General features: G+C 48.2%; 1 long non-coding RNA gene across 1 annotated transcript; it reads left to right on the top strand.

Moving 5' to 3' along the window:
* Positions 1–4255: 4255 nt before the first annotated feature.
* LOC144175469 (uncharacterized) lies at positions 4256–7902 on the top strand. The gene is made up of 2 exons (XR_013323642.1): positions 4256–4539; positions 5257–7902. It is a non-coding gene; the product is annotated as an uncharacterized LOC144175469 (long non-coding RNA).
* The last annotated feature ends 2802 nt before the right edge of the window (positions 7903–10704 follow it).

Here is a 10704-nt window from a genome sequence, read left to right as displayed (position 1 = left end):
CCTGTCTGTTGTATCAACGCACCAGGCAGCTAACGCAGAACTGCTCGCCTGCGTCTTAGATGATGCAAGAAAATGGGCCAAGGGCCAAGAAATAGTCATTATAGGCGATTTCAATGGTCACGTAACTGAACTGGATGGATTCACCGATGCAAATGGCAGGTTGATGCTCCAGTTGGCGGATGAATTGCAGTTAGAAATTGCCAACCTCGGTCAACGTTGTCAAGGGCAACTCACCTGGTGTGCGCGTGGCAGTGCTACAACCATTGATTATGCGTTGGTGTCGATCCCCGTCTCACTGGCCTTCTCCAAATGCTCTACATTGACGAGCCTGGCGTGCACAGCCTGGGGAGCGACCACAACCGCCTGCTGCTTCACTTCGCACATGGTGGCGAGAGCAGGCGTCACATCTTTCCACGTGCAATCGCGGGAACTTACCTGCCAGACCGGGCCATTGAGGCAGTCGCCGCAGAGTTTGAGAGCAGCGACAGAAGAAGCGAGGCAGTTACATACGATGACTTTGTGACAGTCCTCCGCTCCATTATGCAGCGGCACATGAGCAGAGCACGCGGATTCAACCAACCAAAGCTGAATCGCTGGTGGGACTGCGAGGTTGAAACCGCGTGGCAAGCGCGTCGCGCTGCAAACCGTGACCACCGTAGTGCAGTCAAAGCAGGCGACGCTGAGGCGACAATAACGACTTGGCAACACTACCTGACGCTCAAACGCAGGGTGCAAGCATTAGTGCAGACTAAGCTTGCCGAGCATAACCTGCGCCTGCTGCACTCTATGCGGGAAGAGGGAAAAGCTACTTCCCAAAAGTTCTGGCGTTATGTCAAGAGCTTACATCGAAGAGACGAGCCCCCGCAGCAACTCAGAGATGCCGTGACGGGACAACAAGTCCCCAATATCAAAGAGCACTTGAATCGGCACTTCACTCGCTTGTTAGGCTCCATGGATGCTGATTCCACCAATGTTTCACCAAATGAAGCTGCCATGGGTACCGCCCCCTTGTTAACTCCGCTTGAGGTTGTTGATTCAGAAGCATCGCAACTCCGCTGGGCGTTCTCCAGCATAACAGTCGACCGTGTCTTGGCTCGACTCGGCTCTCGTACGGCCACCGGACCGGATGGTTTACCAGCGCGGCTCTTGAAGTGCTTTGGGCCAGCGACACGAGAACAGCTGTCGGTGCTGTTTACCGGCATTCTGGAGGGTGGACCCATCCCTGAAGAGTGGCATCACGGTCGGCTGACGCTTATACCTAAGCAAGGTGGTCAAGCGGATATCCTGGAGGACTGTCGACCCCTCACGGTGACCAGCGCGATGTACCGCATCTTCATGGGCGCCCTCAAGGAATGGCTGAGCAGTTGGGCCGAGTCCAATCGGCTCCTGACCGAACTTCAGAACGGGTTTCGCCCACGCCGTCGTCTGGACGATAACATGTTCATACTGACACAGTGTGCCGAAATCGCGATCAGGGAGCAGCGCTCTTTAATGTGCTGCTTTTTGGACGTGGAAAAGGCGTACGACACTGTCCCCCATGCCCCCCTTTTCCAGAAACTCAGTCGTCTCGGGCTTCCGGAAACGCTGCTGCGGACGGTCCAACGAGTTTACGAGGGCAACACCGTCACGGCGCACTTTGGTCAGATTCAGTCAGACCACATCCCTGTCACAAGGGGCCTCCGTCAAGGCTGTCCGCTATCCCCGCTTTTGTATATCCTGTATGCCTCAAGCGGAAACTTCTCCAATGTGGTCTCGGTTTTCGCCTCAGATACAGCACCACTGGGGCGGACGAGCAATACCGCTGCCAGGGCTTGCATTTGCCGATGACCTGGTACTCATGGCTGAGTGCTCGCAGGAATTGCAGACCCTGCTGGATATCTGCTTCGCTGAGGTAACACAGCTTGGACTCCGGTTCAGCGCCAAGAAGTCTGCGGTTCTTACCTTCGCGGGAACCAGCGGAGACGCAGCAGTTACCCTCGGCGGGGAAGAAATCAGCATGTGTTCCTCTTATAAGTACCTGGGCGTAGTGCTTTCTGCCGGTGCTTCCATATACTCACACCACGAGGCAAAGGTGCGCCAGTCTGCCGTTCGTGGCCAGTGCATTCTTCGCCGCCGAAGCTTGTGGGGCTGCAACCGTTTCCTGATGGTGCGTGACCTGTGGAAGTTCGTGCATGTGCCGGCTCTCACGTTCGCGAATGCTGTGGTGTGCCTCTCAACGTCCACTCGGCAATGGCTCGAGAGACAGAAGCGCGCAGTGGGACGCACCGCTGTAGGATGCCATCGGTATATGGCCAATGAAGCGGTACAGGGAGACCTCGGCTGGTCGTCCTTTGAAGCACGTGAGGAGGCTGGTAAGCTGTCGTGCCGCGGTCGCCTCCAGTTCATGCATCGGGAGCGCTGGGCGCGACGCGTGTTCGAGTATCTAGCAGCGGCTTGCATCCGCACAAACTGGACGCGCCGTGTGTACTTTCTGGAAAAGAAGTACGGGTTCTTCCGCGAGCCTGTTTCTGCGGACACTGTAACAGCCTGGACACGTGACACGCGCCGTCGAGTGCGTGAGGAAGAGGAAGCGATGTGGCAGCGTGCTGTGCGGGAAAAGCCTACTCTGGCGGTTTACGCGCAGCACAAGACCTCGATCGGTGGCTCCAAGCTGTAAGACAACAGCTTGGGGAGCGCGCTGCTCTTCGAGGCTCGTGCGGGAGCCCTCCGTACTCTTGTGCGCCAGAAAACGTTCGACGACCAGGTGTCCAGTGGGGTGTGCCGTGCTTGTGGTGAGGGTGACGAGTCCGTTGAACACTTGATCTTAAGCTGTGCAGGTCTCGGACACTGTGACAATATCCGCGAAAGTGCTCCGCCTCCGACCCTGCAGGAAGCACTCGGCTTCGGGGACGCCGACGGTGTGGTGGACGTGCGCGCTGTTGCGCGTACAAAGCGCCGCCTGGAACGCTGGTGTGCGACGGCAGCCCAGGGACGTTAATTGTACATTATCAGATTCTTCGTTATGTTATGCTTTTTTTTCTTCTTGGTTTCTCGTATGTGGCTGAGTGTTAAGTGTTTCCTTTTGGTGTGCCATATGCTTGTGTCTCGTTCGGGCCGCGTTATTGTCGTTATGTTTGTCATGCATTTCTCTTGCTGTTTGTTCTGGCTAGCGTGTGCGCGGCACACCCACCCGATTCAAAGGGTACAGCCAAAACATCATCATCATCATCATTTCGATTTTTAAGCTCTACAGTAGAAGTATACGGCTCTTTTAAAAAAAAAAATTATTATATTGTGAGAGTTCAATCTAAGACGTCTAAGATTCAAGCCATTTCAATTCAAGCGTAAGCGAACAGTTCTGGGCAACAAACGTTTGTGTCATTTGCTTTGCGACAAATTCGCCAGATGTCGCTACTCCGCAGAGCCGGTAAGCCGGAATGCAGAAACCGCAGAGTGCAATCCTTTCGTTTTCAGCGGCAAACGGCTACTCTTGCTTCATTTAACACGGTAAACGGTAAAGCGCGCTAAGGACACTAGGCAACAGGTTCATTCAGAAGGCCGGTGCAGCAAACCACACTTTCCTGCGATCATGACTTGATGGGAAGCAATGAAATTAAACTCTGGCAGTTGTCGTTACGGGATGAGCATGCTCTTGCCCTTGTCGCGACCGCCGCAGAGAATCAGCTGCGACAGCGTTTGGGCTTGAACTGATTTATTCAGCCCGCGTGAGCGCACTTGAGCGTGCGCCTCGTGATCACGAGCAGTGCCCGGCGTCGTCCAAGCGCTGCATGCGGAGCTCCTCCTTCGTCGTCGGCGCGGCGCTCCCTTGGCGCGCCGTTCGTTACCACCTCTGAAACAACGTCGAGGCTACGCTCGAAACACAGATGGTGCAAAGAATCCTTTCGGGTACAGCGTCCAAGAAAGCAAATGCAAAGAAAACTGAGACACGGAGTGCTGCGCGATCACGCTGGCTGCAAGCGTCGTTGCTCCTGCGCTCACTGTATCCTTCCGCCGAGAACGGAGCGTCAAGCATGCGTCAAGCCCGGTTTCGCCCGGTGTAGTGCTTTACACTCCGGTATAAAACAAATATGTGTGACTGTGTAAAAGCACCCACACACAAAAGATGTTTTTTGTAGCTTTCTGATGTTTTTACGCTCGTAAAAAATTGATTAAATCAAGAGCGCACAAGCACGTCACGATTAGTTCAAGAAATAGCCGTTGCGCTCCGATACCATCGACCCCCCAAAAAACCCCATCTCAGGACCTGCCCTTCAGGAGAGGAATTAACCAACCTCTTGGGCGGGTGAGGAGCATCGCTAGGCGGATGTGACGTCACGTTTGCTCGCAGCGTTCCCGCGCGGTATGTTTACATTTTTCCGAGTGCTGCCTACACGGCGTACGTGCCGTAGCGATTCAAGTAGTCGCGTTCGACAACGCAAGAATTCATAAACTGGCGATGGTTGTCGCCCTGTCAGTCGTCGTTCAACAGCTCCAGCATCTTCTGGCACAACAGCTTTGCAGTTATCTGTTACCATCGGCCAGTTACCATCGGCCGACCAGGTGAGTGTTTTTTGGCGGGTTTGCAATCAGTTCGCATATCTCCTACTGCAAAGCGTGCTTTCTGTTTGCGGCAGTTATATTAGCGACGTTTACGAAATTGTTAAAGGCGCGTTCTCACCGTCTTGTATTATTGTTCCTGTTTATGCTGCTCTGTTCGCGTCTGTCGGCGATCGCAAGCTGTTGGCGGTTTGTTGCACGGCGCGGAAACCCGTCTCGCCCGTGGCGCTTCTTTGTCTCTTCTTCAATGTGGCGTCATTAACATCGCTTGTTATCCTATACGATTTTTCTAAGCAACGTGCCTTGTGCTAACCTCTCTTAATGTTGTAACGAAAATGAACTTGCTGTGCGATCTATACGTGAAGTTAGAGCGTGACAGAACGCTGTTGGCAAGGTTTCCGTGTGCGCGTGTGGTTCGTGAGGGCGTTGTAACACGCTGCTTTAGCCTCTTGCACCTCTTTCCTGCATCTAGTACTCTTGCTTGCCAGGAGTGCCTGCCAAGGGATGGTTACTTCGTTATGTGTTTTCATATTTAATAGTGAACCACTCAGCGTTCTATAACTGATGCAAATGCAGGCGGAACGACCCCGATAACTACGCAGGGCAGGGGCAGTGCTTGTGTGGTCTTCTCTGTCGTTTGCCCTTCTTTTCAGTCGTCGTAGATTATTTACTGTTGCGTGAACGTTGTTTGATTCTTCACGTTTCATTTTTCTCTTGCAGCATCTCCTGACTGCAGTCACGGTGCCCCTAGCCTGCGTGCAGCACTCATCCTGCCATTCTAGTGGGAACTGTTGTTCGCAGGCCACTTGTCACGACCTAACGGGTTCCCGCCCTTGCCTGGCTTATAATTGATGGTATACTTCAGATACACTGCTGCGTTCTCTCTCTGCATACATTTAAAGCGAGTGTTTACACTAACACAGCAGTGGATAGCCATGAAGACAGCAGCGTGTGTACTGGTAATGCCAGTGAAAACAAAACCAAACGATCTACAGATCTATGCCAGCTTGACCATTACAAATCTTTCAGCGAGTGTCAAAGCAATGGACAGCTGGGGATATCTCGTGCGCTAAATTGTGTTCTTCTTTCTGTTTGTTTTCTATTTGCTGGTATAAATTTACGAATTGATAATATGAGTAAAGTAGACAGAGAACAAAGTGATTGCGTTGCTCTTAGAAATGCCTTACACGAAATAAAACTGCTTCCTGCGAGTTCGCACTGCTCAGTGCGGGGAAAAAAGGTTCCGTATAACAAATAATTTGGTGCACCCAAACCCATCTGTGATGAACATATGTCATGCATGGATTATTTAAGGGCATGTTATTAGCTTTGGAAAAACAAGAAAGTGACCTCTTTCTTGTGCAGAAAACTAGTTTAGTTGTGATTTTGGCTCTTATCTGTCCAGTGTCAACAGGAATAGTAGCCTTGATGCGCGACTTTGCGGACACTTTCCTGTCACCTTCCTTCAATGTCAACACAGTGGTGGTGAAGACTCCTGGGCAGTCGAAATCGCATGATGACAGGCAGTTATATTCTACCACGAGAAGCACCCTCCATAAGCCGTGAGGCCTTGCTCTGTTTTCAGTTGGGGCTCCTTTTGTTGCCAAGTGCCTTGGTCTTTTTGGGTAAAGCTCCCAAAACAAGGTGGTCTTGTCCCTGTTGGAATTGTCATGTTGATCATACCTTTCACCCACAGCTTTCCAGTTCATTTCACTTTTCTAACCCAATTCTAATGTTATTAGTGTAGGGAAATCTGGTGTCCAGCAGCTTGCGTTTCAAAGGGAATAGATGTAGCAACTACATCAAGCACTAGCTGATTCTGATGCTTAGTGGACTTTGCTGTGAGCCGTCCAAAGCACCACAAGGGGAAGCAGTGCTGGTCTTATGTAGTTTAGTACTTTGGAGCTGCAAAATTACAATGCACCTTTTATTACAATGCACCTTTTTTACCTCAATTTTTTTATGCTGCACTGGAAATCATGCGAATGCATGTTTGTAAATGTCTATTCCACCAACAAATTCACGGCATGCCTTGACAGTAGGTGCAGTTTTATGCATCTAGATAATCACCTGTACCCATTTATCACAGGCCTGCAATTTGCACATGGTCGGATTTAAAGAACCCTAAATGTGGCAAGTGTAACCGACCGTAACACACAATCTTGAAAACTGTACCTTATCAACGCGAAAGCAATAAGTGGCCCATTGACTAAGAAGCCACTATCCGCTGTCTGTACTAGCACAACAGCTCCTAAATCGGCCGGCAGTGCAAAGAGAGCAAAGAGTGGATTGAGTTCAAAACTTTGGGAAGAGTTCAAACCACATGGGAATCAAACCCAGGACATCCCTAGTGCAAGTCCAGCACCACATCCTTGACACCACTATAGCTCAGTGGGTCTAGCTGACTAAAGGTGGACCCAGGGAGCGCATTATGCCCTTAAACTGAAAAAAGTCCACAGGTACAAGCAACCCGACATACAATGAGTTTTAAATTTCTTGGCAATTCATTCCGTGGATATGGCGTGATTTTTTTTCCACCAGAATAACTGCCGGAGTGGCGATTCTTGGCATTGCGAGTAAAAAAGTGGACCCTGATTTACAAGGCTACCTGCTTCTACGATATCGAAAAGTAGCTTTCGTTAGCCGGCGCCTCGAAATCACATCGCTCAGTTTGAAGAGAACAAACTGCAAGCAGGCGGAGATCAATCACTATTTCTACAATACATTAGGTACAAACAGCTTCGTAAATATCGGCCCAGTATTTTTCACCTTGCTGCACATCGAGAATCGAATTTAAGAAGTGGTCTGAAACTATAAGCCAGCTTCCACATCTAAATGATGTACTAAAACACAAAAAAGTTTCCTATATGTGGCACTGTTTTCTACTTTCACCAGAGGCATGTGCTGCTGAAAACACTTTACTTTCAAGTGAACTATATCTAACGCTCTACCACTAGTAAATACTTCCCTTGAGAATTGAACAAAAAATCTAGTTTATTGTTTAGGAGAAAAGCAGTTTCGTTAGCTTTCGCACTCCACGAGGAGGACGGCCGATATTTGTGCGGATGTATTTGTTACTATGAGAAAGGCTGATTTTGGTTCACTTAGCGAGTGAGGCAAAAGACGCCAAAATGTTTATACCTGCGTGTACAGCAACTCTAGTTAGGTCGTGAAACTTTTGGAAAGGTCTAAAAGGTGGCGTTGGGGCAGCCCAAATATGGCCGATATTGGACGGGGAAGTGCAAATGGTCAAGAATTTATAATATCTCTTTCTGTGGTAGGTGCAAAAGAAGTGACAAATGTAGGGCAACTGCTCGTTTTGCGCTTTGTTTTCCCTTGAGTAAAAATATTATTTTCAAGTAAAAATAGTTTGTAGGCTTCTAACCTCTTTCATTGCATTGAAAAAAAAAGGCGGATATTGCTACCTATGCGGTTAGTTTTAAACATGTGATGATGACGGCAGTACAGCGTGCTGGTGTAGCAGAGAAATCCCGGCCGAACGCATCCCTGCAGCCGGCGCAGTGCCATGCAAGTCGCCAGAGAAGCGCGAGCTTCACGGACAGGTTCCCCAACCTCCGTCACAAGGCCGCTCGGAACTGGTTTCGGCGACTCTCCGCCAGGTGCATACGTCGTCTGCTCGGGGGTGCTTTGAACGAAGGTACCTGGCGTGCTCTGTAATACCGGAGCTAAGGATTTCGCCATGGTGACTTCAAGAGCATAGACTACTTATCTGGATTAAATTTGGACAAGCAAAAATTTGAGTGCAGTTGGCCTTTAAGCTACAGCACATAGCCGTAACATCCCCACTCAGGTGAATTGGCCAGTCACGATGATAGCTGCTGTCAGAAGCTTATGGCTATTTCACCAATTTCCGTTTGTCTTAAAACAATGCTGCTTAAATTACACACTGGCCAACTGCACCTCATCGAGTATATTTTACGCTCCTAGCATTCTGCAGTAGCCTTGTTTAGTGTTAAAGAACTACGTATTTGATCACATGTGAAGACTGCGATTTCTGTTAAAGCATTTTGTGCTTTCAACCTGAATTGGTTGACGGTCGTCAATTCAACACTGGCTGCAAACTTTTATTGTGGTGTAATAAACATAAAACCTGGATAGAGTAAACATACTGAAGAGTAAATTATGCTAGGCTTATACATTGCACAGCGTAGCTGTAAGCATCAAAATTCAACTTTTTAGGTTTCACGAGGAAAAGCTCAGCATAACTTGGGCCAGCTATGAAGGTTAACTGCAGTGGAGGGCTATAGGTTAAGTCAGGCCACCTATAAATCTTTGACATGCTTCGAAATCTTGGCACACAGGCATTTTTTTTTCTGTTCTACCTAAACCAATGCTTTGGACTTTGGCCAAATGTTTTGTACGGGTTAAACTGCACAATGCAATTCCAAATAAGAATTGAACAAACGTACTGTTGTGTCCATTCGAGAATCCAGTGCTTGCCCAATATCGAAAATTGCCTCCAGCAATCGATTCAAGAAATGTACTTGTATGTCCAAGAGACAAGCTCAAATAAACAGTTACCCTACTTCAACTGCATTCCTTGCATATTTATTTATTTGAAAATATTTAGCACGAAAACAACAGAATGGTACAAACAGGCAGTGCTGTCACTTTTCGTGCTCTCTCTCTCGTGCTGTGTTGTTTTTCCACCGTTTATTAATTTTAAAAATATGCCACATTTGCCATTTTAGTTGTTTTTATTTGTTTTGATGTTATGCTGTGTTGCCAACGAAACTTTGTAAATGTCTTCCCAAGAAAAAATATGAATACCTAGCATTTGTAAGTGTATGCTTCTTGATGGATAGCAACTCTCACTATATGAAAGTGAAGCCAAGAAAACACCAAAGTCATCACAAACACTGAAGAATGTTTATTGACATGGCATCACATCACTTGCTGGACAAGCAACAAGGCACCATAATGCTGCTCACACAAGAGTGCGAAGCATGCTCCGCGGCTAAAACCACTTGATAAAAATACAAGCAGGCGCTTATCTGCCCCAAGGTGACCCTGAATGAAAATGTGACATGCGCAACACTGGAAATCAACAAAAGTTATTGGGTCAGGCATAAGTGAAAAGTGCGGGCAAAAGTCGAGGGCACTTTCATGTGTTGGATGACGAGACTGCTGGCACAAGACGGGAAGGATCGAAGGGTGGTAACTCAGTATTGTATGGTTACAAATACGTGCAGATTGCTACTCACTGGACCAAAAGTGCTTGAAGACCCTGATTTTAAAGCAAAACTTTCTATGACTCACCAGTGGAATATGCCATGCCAAAAAGGCATTGCAGAAAAGCCAACTTTTTCTGACAATGATAATGATCGTGGGTAAAGAAGTGCTGAAAGAAAAAAACGCTTCCTGCAGTCAGAAACAAATCAGGACCCTCGCGGTGTGAAACCAACATCTATTCCGTGACACCATTGCAACATGGTCAAAGTAGTTTGAATCTGGATAGCGGTGCATCGAGATGCAAAATTAGACAAAAATGGTGCACCTCACATTCTAATGACGACGACAGTTGAACACGAAGCTTTCGTCAAGCAAAATCAAGCGGCGAAGTTTCAAAGCCACTGCGATGAAAAGTCCAAACAGCATGCAAGGAAAAGTGATAGCTCAAACAGGCAACGTCCAAGCTCAGATGACAATCAAGCAAGGAATCCCTTATGAGAAAACTGAGTTAAACTGAAAGGCAGGTTCTCCTAGACACCCTTCCCACTAACTTATAACCAAATTCCTTAAATGATCTCTTGCGTCCCTCGTACCCACCTAATTTAGCGGAGACAGTGTGGGACACACTCCTGCATTTCATATACCGACCCACTATTTTTCCCTTGCTATTTCCCACCCATACCCGTCGTGAACTTTAACTAATCGCTACTTCTAAGGGGGTCTGATGCACTAGCAAGAGGCCCCCGGGTGTTTTTTTTTACATTTCAATAAACCTTAATAAAAAAAAAGCCATTATTGTCGTACAAAAGCGTGCACGTTTTTTTTTCCTTGCAATTACAGCAACTAATGAACACATGACAGAACAAGTAACAGAGAGCAATGATGAAAGTGACAACCACAGATTTGCACATAACTGTGGAGAGGAACTCTCTGGATAGAAGACTGAGCAATAGAGGAGCACAGCAGCTGCGGCTG

The sequence above is a fragment of the Haemaphysalis longicornis genome, unplaced genomic scaffold (genome assembly GCF_048455015.1).
Source record: "Haemaphysalis longicornis isolate Haplotype H1 unplaced genomic scaffold, Haemaphysalis longicornis Haplotype H1 scaffold_1, whole genome shotgun sequence".
NCBI lineage: Eukaryota > Metazoa > Arthropoda > Arachnida > Ixodida > Ixodidae > Haemaphysalis > Haemaphysalis longicornis.
Note: the sequence above shows the minus strand (reverse complement) of the source record. Positions and strands in the feature narration are given on the sequence as shown.